We start from the raw sequence: 26,493 nt of genomic DNA, 5'->3' as shown, positions 1-26,493 counted from the left end.
CTACTTTAGAAACATGTGGTTTGGGAAAACTTGTCCAATGAGGATGAAGTTTGATTAGAACTTAATCTACTAACAAAAACATATGCTGGCTAATAGAACCAAGAAATGGTAACCACAGAGGCTAACAAACTTATCCAAGGTCACACCTCTGGAATTCTTTCCAACATACCATGTCATCTAGTCCATTCAATCCTTCTCTTCATTAATGTATGTATCAGCCCAACGTCCCTTCCTCACAGAGCCATACGTAACCAATTTATCTAAAGCATCTCTGTCCCCATCAATCTACTCTTTTACTTCATACCAATTATCACAATTTGAAATGATTTTATTTGTTTATGTATCCATTATCTATCTCACCCCATTGGAATAAAATTTTATGATACAAGTATTTTATTCTTTTTGTTCTGCTTTATCCCATACACCAAAAACAAGTGCCTGGCACTTATTAGAATTAAATTAAACCAGATGATCAAGGAAGAGAAATCCATGCTTTTAAGTTAGCAAAAACCTTAATTCCCATGATAGGCTTTCCTTCATAGCAATGTTCAATCTATAAAGGGAAACTGGGATATCTTATGCCATGGGAACTTTTAAGGAGATAATCACCTGCCTGAAATGATTAAAGGACTCTTCAACTTGGATGCAGGAGGCTGAACCTCATGGTCTCCAGGGGACTATCTGCTTAAATCTGTACTAACAAATCATTTCTATTCACCTTTTGTGACCCCAGTCTTCGATCTCTCTAGTTTCTAGCAGTTAAAAGAACCCAAACACTCTTCCAAATTTCTATTCTGATGAATTACCTGGCACATCTCACAATATTAATGCTCGTGATTTTAGCTAACAACAATTCTAGTGTGATGAATTAATTAGTGTTAGCCTTGGACTGCTCACCTGATTAGTTTAATAATATTTTTCATGATAAAAGAGATATATCAAGAAAATAACTTAAATAAAATAAAGTGAAATAAATATTTAAATCATTTCAATGATTTTTAAGAATTGGAGAACACACTAGGGTTATGTCTTTAAAACCAATGAAAAACTGTAAAATGCTATAAGCTCCCAGCTATCCTGCATTCCTAATAAGAAATCTCCAGATATTTGGGTATGAGTGTACAACTGACAGATTTTTACTTTTAACCTGACTATGAGAAAAGTCAATATGAAGGAAAAGACAATTTTTTAAATCAACTTTGCTAAACATAATGACCAAAGAAATATAATAGAGGGCAAGGACTTAGGGCCTGTTAGGTTGAAGAAAGGAGGATCAAATTTGAAAAGACAGAAGAATAGACCAATGGGACACATCATTTAATTTTATGGATGCATACCAATGTGGCCATTCAAGCTGTCTCCCTCAGTTAATGAAGGATAAATTCATAAGATTTACTCTCTAAAAGCCCCTCTGCCATTAGATGTCAGGATGTGTACTCTTATTCTAAAATATGTAGAAAATTAAGGTTTCAGTTAATTCAATGTATTCCAAATTATTTTTTAAAAAATTAACATTACATAGTCACCTCTGGAAGACAGACCACTCTCCCAAAAGTTACTTGAGTCTGGACATATTCTAAGTACTATCATAATGCTTCACGATTACAAGAGCAAGAGCTTACTTGGGTATTACAAATGCATATTTGATCTTTTCAAGTAGATTTTCAACCATGAAATCACATTATTCCTTTTATTCCTTAAGCACTCAATACACTCATGGTCAGTGCTCCATATTTTAGGGTCCAACTCTTCCTTATCATTTCAGAAGACTTTATCTTAGAAAACTGCGAACTTTTTGAGGTTGGGGTTCAATCAAAACTCTAGCAAGTTATTTTATGGACACTGACAAAAGGATTCTAAAGTTATACAAAGAGGGAAAAGACCCAGGATAGCCAACACAATACTGAAGGAGAACAACAATGTTGGAGAACTGACACAACCTTTCTTCAAGACTTATATAAAGCTACAGTAATCGAGACAGTGTGGTATTAGCAGAGAAGAAACAGGTATATCACTGGAACAGAATAGAGGGCCCAGAAATAGACTCCCGTAAATATAGTCAACTTATCTTTTACAAAGGAACAAAGTCAGTACAATGGAACAAAAAGTATTTTAAACAAATAGAGTTAAAAAAAACTGAACATCCACACACACACACACACACAAAGTATCTAGACAGAGTTTACTCTCTTCATAAAATTAAATCAAAATATCACAGGGGACTTCCCTGGTGGCACAGTAGTTAAGAATCCGCCTGCCAATGCACAGGTCTGGGAAGATCCCACGTGCTGTGGAGCAGCTAAGCCCGTGAGCCACAGCTACTGAGTCCACGTGCCACAACTACTGAAGCTCACGTGCCTAGAGCCCATGCTCCACAACAAGAGAAGCCGCCGCAATGAGAAGCCCGCGCGCCGCAATGAAGAGTGGCGCCCGCTTGCCCCAACTAGAGAAAGCCCGCACGCAGCAACGAAGACCCAACGCAGCCAAAAATAAAATGCATACATGCATACATTTATAAAAATTTAAGAAAAAAAGGTAGCAGTAAGGAATCTAGAAACATCTTGCCTTCAAATTTTCTCCTACACTCAAATGCAAACTGCTTATGTTACTATTCACCTCCCCAAATAATTTTGATTAAAATATTACCTTTCATTAAAATTTAGTAATATATTTTAAAAAGGAAATGTGTTTATCAGTCATTTTCACCTTAGTACAAGGTAGTGTATAGTACTTTATATCTGAAAGGGATTTTGCTACAATGATATTGGAAAGCATGTGAAGTACCTCCATAATTAGAAAGCAAGAGGTACAATGTTAGTGTAGGGCCTGCTCTGCTCCTCTAGAGCGGTTTTCACCCCTAAAAGTTATTAGAAAAATTATATTACTCACTTGTATTTATAGTACTGCAGGCTTCATGTAGCATACATGATCCCATGATGTTCTTACCACAGAATGTTGGAATAAAAGAGAAACCCAGGGAATGCCTTGCCTACAAAGAGACTAAAACTTTATATAGATTACAAAGAGGCTTCCAGAATCAAGGGCCCTGACAGATGCCCAGCTATATGCCTGTGGCACTAGTGGTTATTTGGTTCAAAAATTTGAATATCACATGGCTAACATACAGGAATAAAGTACAGGTCTTAGAAACTGGGGTGGGGGGTGGGGGTAGAAGAGCGACTCAAGAGAGTGATTTAATACTAACCCCCACTTCACTGTGGGCAACACAGAGGGAGCTGGGGTGGCTTAACTGGAGAAAGAGACTGTTTCTCTCAGTGCAGGAAGATGCGACACAGAAAATGAGATGGGGGTTGGCACTATTAGAGGCCAACTAGTTATTTTCTCTTAACACTTAAGTGGTAGGTAGAATAAAACAGAGTTTTGCTCTGACTTGCTCTGGCTTCCCACCGATTCACTGGCTAAACTAGACATGTTGTTTTACCTCTCTCTCTCTCTCTAATTTGCTCATCTCTAAATTGGGACATTATTTCATCCCTACCTCCTTTAGGTTGTTACAAAAATATTTTCCATGTTTTTATAAATGAAAAGGACCATAAATACATTTTAAATAGTGATCTGGCAAAGATATGAAATGTGGTAGAAGGACACTGGACTTGAAGCCTAAATTTGAGATTAGACCATGGCAAGCCCTAGGGACAGACCATTCGAGTCCTAATCTTTATTCTACCACTTAAAATTACTCCATGTATTAGTTTCCTAATCTGTAAAATGAAGATAATAGTAGCCCCACATCATACAATGGTTATGTCATCAGATTTTAGTCCCAGAATCACTGTTAATTCACTATACGACACTGGCCAAGTTATTTCACTTCTTTGGGCTTCCATGTACTCATATTTAAAACACAGGTTTCAATCTCAAACAGATAATTTCTAAAGTTCCTTCCATGGCTAAATTCCATGATTCTCTAAGTTACTTCCATTCATTATAGATATCATTTGTCTGTGCACTGCATATAAAGAAGTAAATATTGCAAACCTTTAAGTTGATAATGAAATACTGTCATCAATGACTTGGAAATGTGTTAGAAACAGAAAAATAATGACTAATAAAACTGATAATGTTCATAGCAAAAGGAAATGAGACACTAAAAATAGTAATAGAGACATTCATTGTTCCGTTAATAAATGGTACAAAGCAAACATAAGTTGTCTATCACTGTAAGTCAGTCTGACTGATTGACATAAACAAAGAAAGAAGATTGTAATTAATGCACACCATTTACAAATATAGGGAATGGAGGCAATTCTTTAACCACTAGTTGCAAATCACAATTTAAGAATTATACTCAATCATTTTAAATGGATTGAAATCCTCACGTCAGCCGTGAAATTTGTCCTCAGAGCTCTCCCACACACAGCTCCTACATAGGGGACAGAGCCAGATGGTTTTACAACCCCTGTACACTGCTTTCCATGTAGAAATGGCAATGGTAGGGTTGTTCCATTGCCTTGCATGATTCCTGGGAAAGAGCATGTAACCGACTGCTCCCAATCTTCATTGACTCCTCAAAAGCTTTAAAACCTACTTATAATTTCAGCCTAGGAAATATGGACGTCAACTAGGTCATATCCCAGACAAGCTAGCATCTTTCATTCTGCCAGTTAAGGTTCTCAAAAATGTTAGGAGGAAGTGCATTATAAAAATTTTCAGTGCTAAATGCAGCCCTGTATTTAACATTCGTTACTGGAAGAGAATTATTTTTTGACTCAGAAAGCTCAAGGTGTTTCCAGGGTTCTATTCCATTTGTCAGCAGGGTCATCAGCAGGGTTCTATCTCCTACCACCCATCCTGAGCACAAGCAAGCTGATGTTCCCTGACTTTAGAATGTTAGCCCAATACCATGCTCCACATCCTGGGCCCTATGCCTCCTTCCCAAGTGTATGTTCTTCTATGTCAGGTGCCACTTTACTCAGCCCTGAAGTATTTCTGAAACCTCAACCCTCTTATCTCTGGTTCCTCTGCTTTTTGCATTATTTTATTTCTGATTTTAAATCTCTAATTTGGTTGGCTTTAGAATGTGGCGTCCTCATTAGTCCAGACGTACAACCCCCTTTTTTATACTCAGGTAAGCTGTCCCTCAAACTCTCTGCAAATAAAATATGAAAATGTTATCTTAAAATTCTCTTAAAATTTATATAATCAAAATGTGAAATGGATGCCTTTAGCCTGTAACAACAACAAAAAGTGAATTACTTCATTCAGCAAGTACTTGGGCTCTTATCTAAAAACAGAAACATTGCAGAAATAGGTCACAACTGTATGTCATAAGACCAAAACTAACTTTAATTTCCAACTTAATTTAAAATAACCTATTATCAAAACCCAATGCAGGCTTTCAGTAATTTTTCTGCATTGGTTTTAAAGCAATGTTTAATGAGAATATTAATGTTTTTCTTATACCTTCTGCCTGTCAGAGCACTTGTTTCCAGTCTTCTTATAATAAACATTAAGAGTCTAGTTCACATCATGCTGAAACAGTAAAGTTGAGCAAAAACTGAAGGGAAATACATCTTCAGTGAGATTCCATCATCCCTTATCAATGCCATAATTGAGGGCTATAAATCTGTTTCTTATACAGTTCATGCAATAAAATACTTAGTGGATTGTGAATGACATGTTATAAAACTAGGCATTAAGTATGGCAATTTATATTTAAATGTGCTTCAGACATAAATAAATGCTCTATAAATAGCAGGCTTTCTCAAGTCAGAAGATAAAACCTTCCATTTACTTCTAGCAGATTTGGGAGCAGAATCATTACAGAGTGTGTTGCCACCAGATTGTAATTTTATCTTGAATTAGGTTGTTTTTTTCTTTACTTTTAAAATAGTTTATGATTACCAAATTGTTCAAGAGCTCTTCAACCAAAAGCAGCTGCAAGTATTGCCTTTATAAGTAAAGCTCCTTCAGAGAGTGTCAGAATGATCTTACCCTTGAAACTGTCTTGTTTGGCATTGATGTTGCTGCCTGATCGGAAATGAAGGTAGGATGGAAAGATGGAATAGGGTAAGAATGAGGCATCTGGAATCATGAAAATCTCTATCAACCCAAACTCCCCCTTTGTTTCTCATCCTCTCTAAATGGTCATTTCCTGCGGGACATCACTGTGGCATTTACCACTAAGCAAAACTGCAAAGGAGACACGACCTCCTCAGTGAGGAGACTGGGGAGCAATTACTGCTCACAGCAGCTTTCAGGTGAACAGTGGCTCAGGCCATGCAACGTGCACCTCGTAGAAGTGCTATAAGTGTGAAAATGAAGCAAAGTTTTAGACCCTGCCCAAAGTTTAAGCCCATGTCTGCTTGTCATCTGGTATGGCAAATCAAATTATAACACTGAAGCATCTCTCATTTCTGTTGTGAAGTCACACCTTACCTTCATATTATGCATATGTGAGTGAGTGTGTGTATGTATGTGAGATCTGGTCTTTGACTTTAGAAAACCTGGCAAATCTGACTACTTCAATATGCTCAAATGACCTCACTAAATGAGAAGAAAGACAAGCATGGACTCACTAATATTTGCAGATGAGAAACACCAGTGAAACACTAGTCTTAACTTCCCTGGGAACTGAATGAGCCAGAAATGCCTAAACAACACTAGACATAATGAACCATCACGGCCAGAGTGCTGGATGTTGAGTCCAGGCCTAAGATTTGATTCCATGTTAACCCCACTTTATGACCAACAATTCCAGAATTATGTTTTCTTATCTTAAAAGGTGGGGGAGGCAGAAGGCTAGGAAATGAACTCTAACATCCATTCTAATATTAACATGCTCAGATCTGAGTCTGAATGTTTCAGTCCTATCCACATCATCCCCTAGTTTGTTACTTTACCGACACCATGCTAGTCTTACCATTCCAACCCCAAATATAAATTAATCACTTTGGAAGTGGCTCAGAGTGTAATTTCCTATTTTCCAACTAATGTATTCCTTGGGATTGAGCTGAAAAATCTCTATCTCTGGCAATATCCTGCTCTGCTTTTCAAAAATATGACCAGGTTACCTGTGGCTAGGAGCCCCTAAATAGAGCTCACAGCCATCACTCTTTACCTAATGAAGGCTGTGCTCTCCTCTACTGCTTCCCTTTCTCTCCTCACTGCTTTTCTTTCATATCATTGAGCACCACTGCATGCCAGGCATGGTTCTTGGTAATCAGAGGGGGAACAGTTTTTGTAAAGCATATCCCAGTTTACAACTGTCAAGTTCAGATATAGTAACAGATCGTGTGAATATCATACATCTCATTTTAGAAGTAATGAAACAAACTTAGACAACTATATTGACTTGTCCGAGTTCTACCCACTAGGATATGTGTTCTATAAAAGTAGGAATTTTTATCCATTTAATCCATTGCTGTACCCTAATCATCTAGAAGAACAACTGGCACATAGTAGGCACTTAAAAACTAATAATACTTATAAACAAATAGTTGCTTGAATGTATCTCACAGCAGATATGTGACAGAGAAAGAGTCAATCCAGGTCCTCTAAGTCCAAGTCTTATGAAACTTTATATATTCAGAACAGTAGCAGTTCAAGTCACAGAGATTATCCTCAGCTACAGATGTCAGAAGTTATGTGAGCTAAGTAACATTAATCTCTGTGCCTCAGTTTTATCATCTGTAAAATGGGTATAATGATATTTGTTGCAAGGATAAAAAGAGTGAAAGATTTTAAAATAGCTACCACAGTACTAGGCACATCAAAAAAAGGCTTATAAAATCTTAGATCTGTTTCCTTTGTCTTCTTCCCTCTTTTGTATACTATCCCCTCTTTCTTTCTCCACCCCCTTTTTTTCTGACTTTATTCTTTCCAAATTCCTTTCTCTCTCTCAGGGTCCTCTACTAAGTAGCTCAACTTTAAAGATAATTTAAAAAATAAAAATGGCTCTTCATATTCCCCCTGGCTACCATTTTTGGATATATCCCTTATGACTCCAAAGCTAGAGAAAATTCCCAGGACAATCTAACAGATTCACAAAGACTGTGATGCTAGCACTTTGTAAATGTGAGCCTCTGTCCCTATACTTGTTCTTTACAGAGATTTGTTCTTTTTCAAACAATTATTTCATAGTGAGGTTCTGCCTGATTTCTTCAACAGCAACAGAAAAGAATTCCTGACCTCTCTATCTTTTCCTTTTAAAGTTCTTTGTTGATGTAGGTATCCCATAAGTTACTACTGATTTGCTTAGCCTTTTATTGGCCACCAGGTTCTCTGTCCCTTTCTTCTCTTTAAATTATTTCTGGAGCCCTCAGAGTCTGTCATTCAGAAAATAGAGTTGTTGCTACTGGTTTTCCAGATGCTGTCATCCTTAGTGATCTTTTCTCTGCTCTACTGATTTATCTTTTTCATAATAATAGCTTTCACCTTTTTACTAATTTTCAAAACTCATCTTTCTGCAATGGTGATTTTATGCTTCTCTATTTGGCCATTTTGACCTTTCATAGTGGTTGTCCTTTTATGGACTAATAATCAGTTTGGGGTGGTTAATCTGCTGCTGTTGATATTATAGGCAGATCAGCTGTTCTTCCTTTTCCTCCCTGATTACTCTCTATTTAATTATTTAATCTTCAAATGTTCAATGTTGTGTTTAAAAAGTACTTCTCCACATTGTAAATTCCGTGCATTATACTCCTTTTCTTTCATCTAACCTATATTTGATGAGGCTTTATACTAGTGAAACATGCTAATTAACTGAATCTAAAGGATCTGCTCAAAGCCACTCTCCATAAAGGAATGTGAAAAATTTCCATATGATGTATGTACATCATTCTGGTTTCACCAGATCTAGAGCATCAGTTAGGAACTTCTCTGAGACACTTAGACTGCCAGGCCAGTTTCATCAAGTACAGAAATGTCTTTATTTTGATCCTCACTATGATTTCCTAATTGTAACCATAAGAGGGGAAATAAGTATTGGATTAAAATTACACATTTTAAAATAAGTTTGAGCCTCTGACAAAATTGTGAAATAAACATACATACCTCAGTGTCTTCCCAGATTCTCTATCCCAGCCCACTTCAACCTTTATAAGTATTCCTCCACCTTTGGCTCAAAAATGGTGAAAAACCTCATCTTTGACTCTCAAACCCCCTCCTGAACACGGCACCATGGTACCCCATTCAAACCCCTTCCTGAACACGGCACCACGGTACCCCATTCAAACCCCCTCCTGAACACGGCACCATGGTACCCCATTCAAACCCCCTCCTGAACACGGCACCACGGTACCCCATTCAAACCCCCTCCTGAACACGGCACCACGGTACCCCATTCAAACCTGCCCTGCAAATGTAGAACTGCCTGATGGACTGTTTTCCTGACACCCCACCCCATCAAAGTTTATCATTTTCCTAATATTTTCTCCTGATTTTGCTTGAGTCATTAAAATGACTCAAAACTAAACCTCAGTTTGATGTTAATAGCTATTAATGACTTCAAAGGTGACCCTTCTCAGGTGACTTAACTATATTTGCAGAGTGCTTCTAATACTATAAACTGAAATGTTAGAAAATAGTGGGAACTTCAAATTCCACCGCAGATGAGCAAGGGGAACATGTATGGCTGATAACAGGGCTCATGTCACCTTCCAATCATACTATTTATAAAGCTTTTCGCTCTGAACCTGAGTATGGCTGCCCCTGCTTATTGCAGACTGCAATCAGGTTAACTATAGAGTTTGCAGGCATTATTTCTTGTGAAATCTCGGATGAATTTATCAACCTTCTTACCTTTGGAGGCACAGTGATTATGAATTATTAGCTCAATTTCTGAATGCAAAAATATGATGTTCTCTGAAGGAGAATCCAGCCATTCAGATGTTAAGCAGAGCATTTTGGTTCATTTTTTTCTTTTAAACAATTAAACAAAAGGTTTAAATTATTCATATAGTTTGAGGGGCTTAAATTTTTAATTCAAACTAATATATAAAGCAATGGCACTTACAAAAATGGAATGATGCAAAGGGACTTTTATCAGATGATAAGTGGATAAGAGAGAAAAATGCTCACAGATCAGCAGAGTTATCTAAAAGCCAAGAGGCAAGCAGAGCCTTGCAGATACCTGAGCCTGGCCAGGGAACAGAGATAAATGAGAGCAGAGATCAGAAAGCTCATCCTTAACCTTCTGCCCATGGTGAAAGGAGATTCACAGCATGTAAGGTACCTGTCTCTAATCACATGTAAAACTGCAAAACTTGCAGGGTTACTTTGATATGAACAAGGTTAATGTGCTACTCAAGATTAATTGTGACTTCACGAAGAAATGGATTGAGGATGAGGGAATCTGAAAGTGAAAGGAGAACCAAAAGCCTTGTTAGAGATTTATCATGAGAGGGTGATGGATGAATGCCTTCAGAAACCAATAATAGGATTTTAAAGATTCACAAAAGCAGCATTAAGGAGATCTCTGGTGCTTACCTTAGACAAACTAGAGCTGGTGGATGGATGACTACTCTGGTTACAGCTGTGGAGGGGAAGCTCAGCTGGTTATTTTAGACCTGACCTCAAGATCTGCCTGTGCTTTATAGAGAACAGACTTGTGGTTGCCAAGGGGGAGGGGAGGGGAGGGGAGGGGAGGGAGTTTGGGATTAGCAGATGCAAACTAGTATCTATAGGATGGATAAACAACAAGGTCCTACTGTATAGCACAGGGAACTATATTCAATATCTGTGATAAACTATAATGAAAAAGAATATACGTAACTGAGTCACTTTGCTGTACAGCCTAAATTAACACAACAGTGTAAATCAACTATACTTCAATAAAATTAAAAAAAAAAACTGTCTGTGCTTTGGTAAGGTTTTGAATTCTGGGTCTATCCTCTACATGACAATTTTATAGATTTAGTTTTAGGGTGATCTTTCCACAAACAACAAAGAAAACAAAATGACCATCTAATGATGCACAGACTAATCATCCAAGAGACCTGAGTCTCATCTCTACCACTCAGTAGCTGCACAACCTTGGACAATTCACCGCACTGCTCAAGTCCTCTACTTCCTCATAAGAGTGACAGGAAAAAAAATTGTGTCAGCTTATATTTTTGTGGTGTGAACTGAGATAATGAACTTTAAATGATTAGCAGGGGCATTAGCACTCCAGACAAGGAGCTAACCCTGTCAGAAGCATTTTCATTGCTGCTGTTGTCATTCTTAGTGGCAGTAGTAATAGTAGTAGGTGTAGAAACAAAATAAAGGAGCTGTGGACTCAAACTGTTGTGGCATCTTGTGCAACCATCTCCACCCCAAGTATAGTCTGTGCTCTAACTAGAAAATCTGTCTTGGTTGTTCTCTTCCACAGATAAACAGTCAAATAATTATCCACTTGTTATTTATCAATAGGCTTATCAGTGACAAGAAGTGTTTGTCATTACATCATTATTTCATGTAAAACATGCTACAGTTAAGCAAGCTTATCTTACTTTTGAATTCACTGCAATTTTAGATGACCCTGAGGAAGCAGCCAGGACTCAGTCGGCTATATGAATAGTGTATTCCTTCAGGGGAAATTTTCTGGAACGATTTCCACAGAGGGCTAATACATATTGGATTCTTGTGACCTCCAGTTTCAGCAGGGAATGTACTTTAATGTTGCCCACAAAGTTTTAGATTAAATATGGTTAAGTCCTGAAGTTCTCCGTGCATTTACCGAACAACGCATTTCTTTCTGCTTTATGTGTTTCAGAGAAAGGTGGATTCAAATTTTAAAGTTTTGGTCAGGATAACTAAAGTAGAAGATTGTGGTCACCTGTGATTACTTGGAGTTTATGCACAAAAAGCTGTTTATTTTGGCTTCCAGGCATTAGGCTAACTCAATACCTTTCCAGCCTTACTCAGTTTTTCTTAGTTGACCTGTGTTCCTCTGTCCCTCGACTTTCTTCTCATCTCACTCTACACTCTGTTGGTGATTTCATCATCTTGCAGGTGAATATCTGTGGTCAACTCTCTCTTCCTACCTCCAGACACATCTATGTTCAACAGCCAGCTGGCACTCAAGATTCCTCAAGTCCACTTGACAATGCCAACACACATTTATTCACTCAACAATTATTACCAGCCTACCGTGTGCCAGGCCATGTTCTAAGCCAAGAAGATAAAATAAAGCTTACAATCTATTGAGGGGAAAAGTTATTAATCAAATAATAACATACCAAAATGAAATTTCAGGCTGTAATAGAGGATATAAAGGGAAAGCAAAGGTTATCATAAAACATTTTAAAGGGGGAATAGAACCAAGCCAGGAAAAACTACGTATCTTCCTCGAATGCTCCAAATCTCAGCAAATGGCATCACCATACCCTCAGATGCTCAAGCCAAAAACCTAGAAGAGATTCTTCATTCCTCCTTTTCTCACTGTCCTTATATACAGTTTGTGAGTAATTCCTCCCAAGCATAGATCTTAAGAGTTTTCACATTGGTCCATTTCTTTCCATCTCCTAGTTTGAGCCAAAATTATCTTTCCTACCTGGTTTTCCTGCATCAACTCTTGGCTCTGAAACCGAGCAGGACCCTGCAGGTACAAAAGCCTTTCCATGGCCCCGGTATCTTGTTTGTAGAAAAAGGCTTTAGTCTCCTAGACCTTTCCTGAGTTCCAAAAATACCTATTCAAGCACTTATTAATTAGGGAAGTGAGAGAATGTGGAAACAAAGGAAGAGTAAGCCCAGCATAGGCTTTTCCATGATTGTTAGCTTAAACCATTACCTTCATTTATCACCCCAAACTGTCGAGATAATGTCCTGTGGCTTTAACCAGCTGGTCCCAAGCGGACTTAAAAATTGATGAAACTGGGAGGGTCAACTGAGAACTGAAATTCCTTGCCCATCACATAGGCCCTAAACAAATAATAAACTGCCTCCTAGAGGAAACGTAAAGGATCACCAGACCATGATTTACGAGCTTGCAGGAACATACAGAATAATCACAGCCACCTGGGACAAACAAAATCCTAAGGTGGTGTCAGAAAGTCTGCAGCTGAGATTTCATCACAAAACTAGGATCACAGAGAACGCCCTCCCCTTTTGCCTTTAAAATTCTTACCCTCTGGCCAGCCAGCGAGATGGATTTGCGATAAGCCTGTCTCCCCTCTTCCAGGTTGGCGCCTCCTCGCGTAATAAACGTTCTCATCCAAACCCCGATGTTTCAGCTTGTTTGTGCCCCCTGCTCCACGGCGGTCCCCTCCGATCTGGGCTCCACACGGCAACCAGAGTAACGCTTTAAAAACACGTTTATGACTTTTAGCCAGTTCAAGGTGGTGACATGGGGGATCATGGGCTCACCTCCTCTCATGGACACATCAAATCTGCAGCTACATATGGAACAACTTCCCTGAAAAAACCCTAAACACTATCTAAGCAACCTCTACAAATCGGGGGACGGAGAAAAGGCCCACCTTGGAGTGGATAGGAGAGGCTGGGACACAGTCTCACCATAAAGCCCATCTCCCGAGTCAGCGACCCACGGTCGGGAGGGAACGCAACACCCTGCGCTTCTCCCTGAGGAACAAAGAATTTGAATCCACAGCAGGCACCCCAACTTTTAAGACGTGCACCTGAGAGACAAGCCTCCAAAACATCTAGCTTTGAAAACCAATGGGGCTCAGGTGCCCAAGACCCACAAGGCTGTAGTGACCTGAGAAACAGCTCTTCCAGGCCTGGCGCTGGGACTCACCTGCTCCAGGGACCAGGGCGAAGCAGTCACTGGGCACCCAGACCAGTGTCGGGGAGGCTGGTCTGCTTGTCCTGGAGCTTCGGCCCGAGGGGCAAGCGTCCGAGATAGAGCTTAGCTAGACTTGCTGCCCTACGGGCAGCGTCTCTGGCTTTCTCTCCTTGCCTGGCTCTCTCTCCCTGCCTGGCTCTCACCGGGACGCCATCTTTTTTCTTTTTCCTTTTTCCTGTGGTGCCATTTATACGCTCTCCCTCCGCTTTGTTCCAGCAGGCAGGCCCATCTTCGTGTTCTGGCAGCATCTCTCTCTCTTTTTTAACGTTACGGCTTTTTTTTTTTCCTTTTATCCCAGCAGGTGCCAGCTTCATGCTCAGCCTCTCCTGTGCTTCAGAGCATCAGTATCTCGGGGGCTGGAGGACCGGGGGCTTTTACTCCGGTCTGGGTCCCTGTTTTTTGCAGCTGCACCTGTAACCGTGCAGGACCTTATGGGGCCTTCCCAGAACGGGATTCCCCCGCCTGCCTTTTTTCTGTAGAAAAACTTTAGCCAAAGAATAAATTTAATGAAAGACGTGAGAAAACGCAGAAAGAAAGGAAAACAGTCAAGCAAGACGTGAGCCCTCTTCTGAGCTGTTCTGCAGATACTGAAACCGCCACCAGGTGGAAGAAGTTAACTGTATCCTGCCCACAAGCACGTAGCCCCCAGACCATGTGGAACCAGAAGGTTGTTGATGTTGACTCCCGATTACCTCACCACCAGCCAATCGGAAGAATGTCCATCAGCTGATCCTGTAACTTAAAGTAGGGTCTGGCTATTGAAAAGCCAATAAAGAAGCCAGGTTGGTGGAAAGGAAAGTTTGCTTTATTCTGGATGCCGGCAACTGGTGGGAGGGCAGGCTCTTGTCCAAAGGCCAGCTCCCCACCCCTGCCACCAGTGGGCAAGAGCTTTTATAAGCTGAGGGAGGGGCTACATGCACAAACAGCACAGTCAGCTCTGACGTCATCTTGAAATTGGTCATGTGGTGGTCTGACCAGCCTCATCTTGATTGTTTTCAATACAATTAATTGTCAGTTCCAGGGCCTGTTTGTTCCCATTTCCTTGAGGCCAGTTCTCAGAATTGTGACAGCTTATGTCATGGCTGCAGTCTGGTCATCGTGTAGTTAACTTCTTCCACCTGGTGGGGGGTTTCGTATCTATAAGACAGCTCCCAGGATGCAGCTCAGAATATTATTAATAGCTATAGCCCCTGAGAAGGAGCTAAAGGTCCTTGACTTTTCTTACTGATTAAACTATTATTGTTTTGTCCTGTTTGACTGCTTTTCTTTGCTTCCACATTTTCTCATTTCTCTGATTAAACATATTTTTTGGCTAACGTTTTTCCACAAACAAAAGGCAGTTGGAGGACATGGGGGCAAGGACCAGAGGGTCCTGCTCCATTTCAATCCCACACCCCACAAAGCCCTTCCCTCACCCTGTCTTTAGAAACCATCCCCCGAAAGCCTTTGGGAGGTTCGGGTCTTTGAAGCACTAGTTGCCCTGGACTCGTTGCTTGGTGCCCTGCAATAAACCCTGCACTTCCCCTTCACCACAACCTGGTGTCAGTGATAGGCTTTACTGCCTGTGGGTGAGCAGACCCAAGTTTGGTTCAATGATCACCTGGCTCTGGAGGCCGGATTTGGGGTAGTTGCGATTCTGGGTTCCACAGGGCTGTAACGATCGAAGAGACAGACTGTCACCCACAGGGCACTGCACAGATAACCAACTGAGACAACCACCAGTCTTCTGTGAAAGAGACCTATTTGCTGGTCCTGGAGCTTTGGCCTGGAGGGGGCAGGCTTCTGGTTTGGCATTAGGAGTCTTCGAAACAGAGGCTAGCAGGCAAAATCTTTGCGTAGCCCTGCAGTGTCTCCAACACTGACACAGCGGAGGAGAATCTGGGCCCCTTGGAGCATAAGTCTTCCCTGCCAATTGCTGCCTAGAGGAAAATGAGAAGAGCAACATAGCCAAGCCTCTGAGGAACCACAGCCACTGGGATCCAATTAATTAAGATGCACTCTCTATAATTAGTGCTGCCTGCAGCCTACCTTAACTTCTACAAGCAGCCCGGGATCTTGCTGTGAGAAATGATGTAGGTAGGGGAAGATAAAATCGTCTTCTAAAACATTTTTATACACTCTAAATGTATGTATTACATATTTACATACATGCATATAACCCTACTGACTATGTAGTCACACATATATGTAATGTGTATGTGTATATATATACACACACACAAACCACATATATATTATATATATGTGTATTTGACTTATATACATAAAAAATGCATTTCCTAAAAGGAGCTATCAATTAACAAAACAAGATTAACCTGGTTTGAAATGGAAACTACCTAAATTTGAGCTGAATGAGCTCAAGAGAGTGATGCAATTTATCTTTAATAAGGTATAATTTGAGATTTAAAATGTTGCATTATTTCAGGCCAAGAACTAATAACTATTTTTTTAATTGGGGTATAGTTGCTTTACAATGTTGTGTTAGTTTCTGCTGTACAATGAAGGGAATCAGCTTAGATCTCCCTCCCATCCCCCCATTCCACCCAACTAGGTCATCACAGAGCACTTACCCGAGCTCCCTGTGCTATACAGCAGGTTCCCACTAGCTATCTATTTTACACATGGTCGTGTATATATGTCAATCTCAATCTCCCAATTCATTCCACCCCCTCTTCCCCCCTCCCCGTGTCCACATGTCCATTTTCTACGTTTGCATCTCATTCCTGCCCTGCAAATAGGTTCATCTGTACCATTTTTCTAGATTCCATGTATATGTGTTAATATATGATAATTGTTTTTCTCTTTCTGACTTACTTCACTCTGTATGGCAGACTCTAGGTCCATCCACTTCTCTACCAATGACCCAATTTTGTTCATTTTTATGGTTTTACCTTATATCTAAAAACTTTGTGGTGCTCACTTTGAAGAATAGTTACTTATTAACAATAAATTATTTAAATTACTTGAGACTTCACATTAAATAGAAGCCCGAGTAACTTATTAGATGAGGTCTGGAAGAATTTCTAAAAGGTAATTGTATATATAACTGAAATAAGAACCAACCAAAGAGGCCCAAATCAGCTTCAGTGGCAAACTCATTTTCTCTTAGTAGAGAAGTTAGGGGGTGGGGAGGGCACAGTGACAGCTAACACTATTTCTATCCAAGCTGCCTCATCCAAGCTGCCTCTATTAATTAACTTGAGCCTAATCTTCCAAAAAAAGGTAGACCCACACCATTGAATTAAATCTCAGGAGACTCTGAAAATCTGAACAATTGTGAGTAGTGGAACTAAAAGGGAAATTCTCATGAAAGTATGAGAGAGTTGAAAGAATGATAGCAAATCCCATTCTTGATATTTTTATTTTCTAGAAAAAAAATGGCTACAGTTAACTTAGACTTACAGTGACTTTTTTTCTAATTCACCTATTTACCAGGATCTTGGGTTTGTCTAGTAATACAATTACATAAAGTTACTTCTCCTTTGTAAACTGAAAAATTCTGATTTGTTGCTAGATCCACATATCATAGGTTGGTACACAGATCATTGTTTGAGAGGGGTAGATATTGATCAGTAATTTTCACCCCTGGCTGTTAGAATCACCCTGTAGTTTTAAAAAATACAGATGGGCTCTACCTGAGATCTTCTGAATCAACATACTTGAGCATAAGGCTCAGATATGTATATTTCTTTAAGTTCCAATGGTAATTTTGATGAACATCTGCCATTAAAAATTTATGAATTAAATGATCTCTAAGGTCCTTTCCAACTCTAAATCTACAATTGCTTTGAAATACTTATTTAAAAACAAATCTATTTTTTTCCATGAAGTCCTATACATCCCTAGAGCAATCAATTTTGATGAAGTCTCTAAAGAAGTGTGTTTCAAAAGCAGTTGTAAAAGTAGCAGGGTTTATGTTTTAGGAATGCCTTCAAATCTATTAAGACAAAAGTGATCAGTATTTTAAATAAATAGGAGAGCTTTTTTCCCCATACAATAAGAAATCTGGAGGTGGGTAGTTGTTGTGTTAACCTAGAAGTTCATTGAGGTTGAGATGATTTTCTAGTCACAAGATGCTTTTGTACTTCCAATCATCTTGGCTTCATTCAAAGCAGGAAGAAGAGAAGAGCAAGAAAGGGTGGACAGCTATAACCATCTCTAAAGAGGAAAGCAAAAGCCTTAGCAAATACCTTCTCAGTAGACTTCAGATCAAGTCTTACTGACAGAACAGGTTCTTAAGACCAGGTCGTGTTGTAAGACACTCTGAGAATTTGTTTGGACCAGCCTAATCTATTGCTAGGGCCAAACACATTACAGCCACACTAGGTGGAAAAAAAAAAGATTCTGGTTAAGAAAGAAGTTAGATATGGAGTAGAAAATGTTGCAAACAATTTATTTTAGGTCAACTCTGATGAAAATTTTGAGATACATTTCAATTATATTTTGTTATAGATAATAATCATCATAATACATGAAAAATGTTCATGTCTTTATGCAATTGCTAAAGAATAACTTCAAAAACATTTGACAAATGTAATCATAAGTATGATCCTACCTTTCAAGGTTATTATTTGGAAAACAACATTTATTGGATTCATAAGTTCTTATGTTACATCATTTATACCACATATTTAATCCAAGACCATTATTGTTTTGCAGTGTTAAAGCAAGATTTTCATCCAATAAGAAATAAATCAGGAACAGATAGCACGGTTTAATTTAAAATCACTGAAAGAATTTTAAAAATAGGAATTTTAAAATCCATTAAATCGCACTGCTCAATTTGACAACAGTTATCAAAAGCCTTAAAGCAGGGCACACATTAGTGGCTTTAGTCATTCAATTTTTAAACCAGAAAAAAATACAAAAATTATCTATAAATCTGTTATTTTCAAGAACATAAAAATTTAACTACATTAACTGCCCAATAGTAATGGATTGTTATATGAAATATACATCATCTTATCATATAGTGAAATGCTATTTTCTGGTTAAAATTAATTAATAATTAAGGAGTCTAGTTAATGACCTAGGGATCTTCATAACATATTAAATGAGTAAAGAAGGTACAAATGTGCAAATGTGCAAATTGTTTAAATAATAATTCATTTATTGAGTACACACTGTATGCAACACTTAATGCTTTGCATGTATTTAATTAGATTCTCACAACTCCAGAAGGGAGGTTCTACTACTCTCCCATCTTACAGATGGAGAATCTGAGGTTTACAGTACTTATGGAACTTACTGAAAATACACAGCTTACAAATGGCAGAACTAGGATTTGAACTGAGAAAGCCTGGTTTCAGAAGTCAGGCTTATACATCTATAATAATATATTCCTAGAGAAGAAAATCTTGAAAAAAATGCACCAAAAGGATAACAGAAGTTATGTCTGCATGGTATGATTACACTACACATTCTATATTTCTGCATTTTTTAGAATAAGTATTTATTAACTATAATAAAAAATACAATTATTTGATAAGCTTTCAAATCCAGTAAGCTCAATAAGCTTTTAACCTAGTTTGCTAGGCTATCAAATAAACCAGTGCTCTACTCAACAACTACTGATAATATGAACACTACAAAGTGTTACTCTTCTTTTTCCCTAAGAGCTAACACCTTTCTAAAGTCCCAACTCATGCCCAGTATTCCCTATACAGTCCTCTTTAAGACCAATAATCTTATTACACAGGCATCATAAAGTCAATTTATTGAAAGGAAACAATATTCATGACAATTCATCCCTTGTTTCATGAAGTCAAGAAGGAGGAAGAAAAAAAATAAAATGAGTATGTTTAAGAACTAAATAAATTCCATTCGACACATTACTCTGCATCCAGTAAGAGAACTATGGATATGTATAAATAGTGGCTTATAAAAAGAGTCCCAAGATATTATCAAGTAAAAAGCCAATAATAAAAACAACAAGAAGAGAAAATTCCCATGTATTTTTAGAACTTCTAAATATATAAATACATACATATAAATGAATAGAAAATGGGCTGAAGTTACATTTTCCAAAGCTTGCATTAATACATCTTTTCCAGGGAGGGGAGTGAAACTGGTGTGGAAAGACAAACACAAAGAAAAGGTGGTCAGTTTTTACTTTATGTAGGACTGATTCCAAGTTTTTAAAATGTATTAAATTTATATTATGCAATTTTTGAAGAAATATAACAAATGTTTAATATTACCATCACAGTCACCATCCTTACTATAACCTATTTGTATTATTATTGTTGTTTCATATATCTCAATAATAACTCTTTTATACATTATAGTTGTATTTGTCCAGTACAATTTTAGAAAAAACAAAGGGAAAATTAATTTACCTCCCTAACTTTAGTAGGAGCAAAGCTGAATATATTTTACCTTTGTTTTTGAAAAGAAAAGAAAATCATTGTCTCATATGCAAATATTATTGACTATTAACTTCCATCACAAAATGAATATAGGAATTTAAAAAATAAAAGTAGGCAAAAGTAGACATAATTTATAGTAGAAAATGTGTGTTATTCTCTGTGCAACAAGACAATTCATATATTCTCATTGTAAAGTTAGAGGCATAATTATTGAGCCCATTTGCTCCAGCACAGTTATTATTCTAGCAGACTTTTTCTTCTTCCAAAAGTATTTCTTCCTAAATGAAAATTGGAAAGAAACAACATATCAAATATATTATTCTTTTTTTTCTTTTTGAAAGCCTCAAACTATTTATTCATACTATACAAACGCCTGAAACCTTATCATCAGTAGCAGTGATTAATCAAAAGGAAAAAAGGTATTACAATATATTTAATGTGCATTGAAGAATTTTAAGGTAAGTTGAATGCAATTATTTTATCCTCTGTGCTTATTTTCTAAACTGTACAAATAATTATGAAATTTTCTATGGAATTCTAGTGAAAGAAGGAACTCTAAGGACCATTTAACAGATAAGAAATCTGCAATACAGAAAGTAATTGATCCAAGGTATAGAGCAAATGCTGTCAAAGTTTGGGTTATAACAGAGATGTTCAACTTTTTAAAAGATTCTTCGTGTGTTAACAGATGGAGGGTCATTGGAAATAAGCTTTCAGAAAAAAATTCTAACCTATTTAAAGATAGTAGATGACTTAAATGTAACAGCATACTGACAATATTTGTAGCAAAAACAAAACACTGCTAAAATCATATCTTTAACATTGTTAAAACTTAAAAAGCATGAATAGTCAATAATATATAAGCTCTGTTCAATAAGTAAATATTATAAGTTCTATCAGAAATATGTTTTAAGAAAATCAATACTTCAAAAGATGTTGGTCTATATTGATATCTGACTAAAACAATTTCTTCTCAAATAAAGATTTTGTTTGCAATAAATTAAATATCAACTCCATTGAGAATATTGTGATGTTGATGGTTAAACTGATTTCTAAGTGTTTTTATTTTTTGTGTATGTGAGTATAATGACTATTTATTTGGGGCTTAAAAAACGTTTATAAATGTTGGTTGATTTCAGGTTCTGTAAACAGTCATCATTATATTTTCAATTCATGGTTTAATGCAAATCTTACCTTCAGTATTTAAAGTGGGAATGCTTATTCTTATGGAGATATTATAAAATATGACAGAACAATTTTAGGTTGATGGTACTCTTGAAATAAAGAGAATCTGAAAGTCCAGTGACAAACAGTGCATGGCTTAGTATTTTGACTCAATAAATTTTACTTTTTAGAATTACCTTAAGTTCCAGAAGGAAAATGAATTAATTAACTTGAGAGGGATACCACCAAAGGGATTTCAAAGAACATAGGATTAACCCTTCTTCCTGATGCCATTTTCAATAGTAGTTGATAGGGCTATAATGTATCCTACTAAACTATTAATTAATTCATTCAGAATATATTTATTGAGTGTTTATCATTTTATACACACTATTCTAAGCTTTAGGGATACAGGAGCAAACAAAGCAGGTCAAAACCCTTACCCTCATGGAACTTACATTTTCAGTGAAGGAGACAGACGTAAGCAAAATAAAAAGTAAATTACTTAGTCCATTAGAGAGTAATAGGCACTAAAGAGGAAATATGTTCATTTCCAGCTACCTCCTTGAACCATGGAGAATGCAGCACTTCTTAGCTATGGGTTATGTTTGTTTGTTTACTTGATGATACGATGATTCTATTCTAAATCTTTCCATTGCTGACCTAACCTGAGTTGTCCATTTCTTGATCTTTTCTGTTCATTTATATTCCTGTTATGGTTTAATCAGGGGCTTACACAATCTAGATTCACGAAAGCTTGGCAGGAAGCGTAAGAGGATGCTTTTAAATCTCTCTTTCATATAAATTTACTACCTCTATCCCTTGGCCTCCCACAATTGAACTGGTACACTTCCATGCCCTCTAGAAGGGCTCAGTACAGTAAATGCTCAGGAAAAAAATGATGCAGTCTGCCTTGGATGTCCCACTGATCTTGTCAATAAAATTCAGTCTGAGGAAGTCAAATTACATAATGGCCTAACTCCATCAATTAAACATTACGATTCACCCATTAACAGGGCCACCCACTGTGGCACATGGCACAAGCAGATACCCATAATCATTTAGTGCCAATGAAGAGAATGGGAAGGTGCTGTCGAGTTTTGTGTGTGTGTGTGTGTGTGTGCGTGTGCGCACGCGTGTGCACGCGCGCACACGCTCAGGCTGGTTCAATCAGTCCCTTGGATCAGGAGACTCCTATTGCTAAATCAGTGCCTATAAATCAGGTGACTCCAAGATTGAATCAGCACCCCTTTAACACACGACTGCCATGTAGCAAAACAGCCCTCTAAATCATGGGACTCCCATTGATTAAATCAGCCCCATTAAATACTGACCCCCATTAAATCAATCATTCTTCTTAAATCTCCTGACACCATTATACCAATCAAACCCCTTATGTTTCCTGACACCCATTAAAGCAATCTGCCTTCTTATTTCTCCTGAACCCCATTAAATTAATTGGCCTTCTTAATCTCCTGACTTCCATTAAAACAATAAACCCCCCCCTTAAATCACAGGATTGCCTTTGATTCAATCGTCCCCTTAAAATTACCAGTGATTCAATCTGGCCCCTTGTATCAGGTGACTGAAATCGAGTCAATCACCCCCATCACGTGACTCCCTTTGATTGGCTCTGTCCCCATAAATCATGTGAATCCCAATGATTAAAACAGCTCCCTTAAATATTGTGACCCCATTTAATCAATCCTCTTTCTTAAATCTCCTGATATTCATTAAACCAACAAAATGCCTTAGGTTTCCTGACCTGGATTAAATCAATCTGCCTTCTTAAGGCTTCTGACACCCATTAAGAAGGGTGATTGATTTAATTAGGGTCACCATATTTAAGAAGGCAGATTGAATCAATGGGAGTGCTCACTACACCCCCTCCCCACCAAGAGTCCAGCCAAGCCCCAGTACTATAGAGAATGGGTTTGATAACCCCATTCTTTGTGGGGGATCCTAGAAAGGCAACCCCTTGAGCAAAAGAAATGCTGAACAGTTTGTGCTTAAAAGCAAGCTATTAATAACCCTGAAGTGCCAATAGAAGCAATCCATTATTGACTAAGTCTTGATTTCATTGAGAATGAGACTATTGGTGACCCATACATTTACTCATTTCATGTGTGAAAACCACATTTTTTTCTCTGACTCCTAAGGGCCAGGAAGAATTCCAGATGCTGAGTCAATAAGGAACAATGCTTTTTCTTCTAAGAGTTCACAAAAGTATATAGACACCTAAATAAAGAACCACAATGTCCTATCAGAAGTATTTTACTAAATGTACTTTAGAAACTGTATTTTACTAAATCATGACTTTCACCTGTTTTATAAACTGGATCTCAGATAAAATTTCATTTGACAAGAAGAAATTCTGCTTAACACAAACAGTAACAGTGAGTTTTAAAAACATTAAAAATATATTTTTCTTTTGAAAGCTAACTTTTTGGTTAATCAACATGGAGTGAATTATATAACAAGACTTATAATTCATTCCTGTACCGTTAAGAATGCAGACTATCTATTCTGAAAGCTAAAGAGACTTTCTAATGCCTGAAGATGACTTCATTTACTGTTTTTTCTCTTAATAAATTTATGTTTTTAGTGTTGCTTATGTCAACATAAATTGTATAGAATCTGAAGTTTTTAATTCTAGTCGTTTGGACTTTTTGAATCATATCTCCTTATAGGCACGAGTTTAATAACTTTTCTATTTTCCATAATACATAACACTTGGAAAGATTGAAGAGGCCAATACTTGCTGATAGAGTTTGTGAGGCAGATTACCAAAGGAAAATACTGCTATATGAAAACAGACTTTTTCCCCCTGTCATTTGATATTCTTCATGGCTGGACATTTATCAAACTAGGCACTGACTATAGCATTTCACTTTGTCCTTAATTGTCTACAAAACAAATGAGGGTATTCAAGACTGTCCAAAAAGATAAAAAAGAAAAGAAAGGTAAGAATATTCAGTTGAGTCAGCTACAATACTAAGAAGTCTGCTCACCTTGTAAAGGTTTTGTACTAAGGCAGTTATAGCACATGGTGATGGTGGTTTGCCTGGCGTACGAGTTGAAAGCTATCATGATTTTAGAATTATCTTCAGAACATTTGAAGTCATGTAGTTGAAGTTTTATGCAATATCTCTTATGACTCCAGCCAAACCCTAGACTTTTAAAAGGCAGGAATCATTCTTTGCAAACATCAGAATAACAGAGGCAGTGTCCTGCATGCGGTGAGTGAGCACTGAACAAGGATTTGTTTACGTGATTTATTTTAAACTCTTTGCCTAACAGGGAAAACTTCTGAGGCCAGAGGACCTGGGAATAGCCTAAAGTTAGCCAAACTTTGGCAGTCTGGCATTGATTCAAGCTAGTTATAGCTTTAACAAATGTGAGCTTCCTTCTTTGTCTTTTCAAAAGCTTACTGTGGTCTTGCTAGGTAATACTCAAGCCACGTCAAAATCACCACACAACAGACAGGCAGCTTTTTAGGGACTCATATTGCATTTCTTCATTCAGTCCTCTTTATGCTGTCTTAGTAAAGTGTCTGTCACTTTCTCTTAAAGGACAGTAGGATGAAAGAACGTGTAGAATTGAGGTCGGGAGCAGCTGTCTTCTCTTTAGCTCCTATAGCTCTGATCACCTTGGAAGAGGCAGAAAAGCAGGGAATTAGTCTGCAGTGAACAAAACTGTGTGGACAGAAACTAAAGAAAAGCTTGGGGAAGCCTGGAATATTCAGAGGAAAGAAGAAAGAACCATTCTGAGGACACCAACAAAATAGTCATCTGTTTTTTAGTCTGTGGACTGTTGTTAACACCAGATGCCCTCAGGGGTCTCTGGGAAGCTCCGCCTCTGGGAATTTGTACCCCTTCCCTCAGGAACAATGTACCACAAAATGGTGTGGGAAAATGGAGATGCCTTCTATCTCCCTCAGTATTCTAAGAAAAGAAATCCTGACATGCTGAGCTATGCATGCAGGAGGCTTAATGGGATGGGTTCCCAGGAACAACAGTTAGGAAGCAGGGGTAACAGTGTTGAACAGAGGGAGAAGACAAAGTGAGACGTAGTTGCAACAGTGGCCTCAGCCAATCACTCAAAAAGTTCTAAAGCTTGGAATTCCTTCCAGGGGTGTTCCTACAGAGGGAAGAAGCCTAGGCTTTAGTACTGCCCAGTAGTGGCCAGTGGCTGGATGTGGGCTGCTCCTGGAGAGGGGAAATAACCTCAAGCAAGGCAATCTTTTGCATCAGAGGGCAATTCTCAGAGAGGGATGCAGTCCTGAGCTGTCAGCAGCCAACACTGCCAAGCATTTAAGAGTAAGTGCCAAGTCCCTTAAGAGGGATCTGAGTGCCATGACATGGTGTCACTCTCCCCACTCAGCCAGACTAATTAAGACCATCAGTAGAAACGATCAGGATTGATTCTGACCCCAGGATTACGTGTCATTACATTTTACCCTGTGCTGAACAGTCCTAACCATATGACAAATACTACTCTACATAGATTATCTCATTTTCTCCTTTCATCACTGTAAGATCTTATTTGCCTCAATATGTACATAAAGAAACTAAGTCTTAGAGACATTAAATAACTTTCCCAAGTTCACACTACAAGTGAGAGCATTAATAGAATTCAAAGTTAGATTCTTCTGAATCCAAAATGTTCTGAACCAATTCATAGCAGTCAAGATTATATTCTTTTTTTTTTAACATCTTTATTGGAGTATAATTGCTTTACAATGGTGTGTTAGTTTCTGCTTTATAACAAAGTGAATCAGTTACACATATACATATGTCCCCATATCTCTTCCCTCTTGCGTCTCTCTCCCTCCCACTCAAGATTATATTCTATTGGTTGTGTTTTTATTCCTGACCATCCCACAGATACTTGCAGGGATGGGTAAATTGCATTTACATAGAGAAGGGCAAGTGTATAATCCAGGAAATTTAGGTTTCTGAAAAGTTACTGAACTATACCAAACTGTGTGTGCCCAAGAACACCCTTTTTAGGCCAATGAGGCAGGAGGAGGACTTCATGCCAGCCAAGTGAGCTGAGCTGAATCAACATCATGAATCTGGGACTATCATAGCTGAGCAAATGAACCTAGAAATTATGGACTGAAGCAACAGCACTATCCATGAGATTACCTCCCAAAATAGCATTTATTAAAAGACTCTTCCTCAAACATCTTCCCCGTATCTTCTCTCCCCC

This window comes from Mesoplodon densirostris, chromosome 1, assembly GCF_025265405.1.
Source record: "Mesoplodon densirostris isolate mMesDen1 chromosome 1, mMesDen1 primary haplotype, whole genome shotgun sequence".
Taxonomy (NCBI): Eukaryota; Metazoa; Chordata; class Mammalia; order Artiodactyla; family Ziphiidae; genus Mesoplodon; species Mesoplodon densirostris.
Note: the sequence above shows the minus strand (reverse complement) of the source record.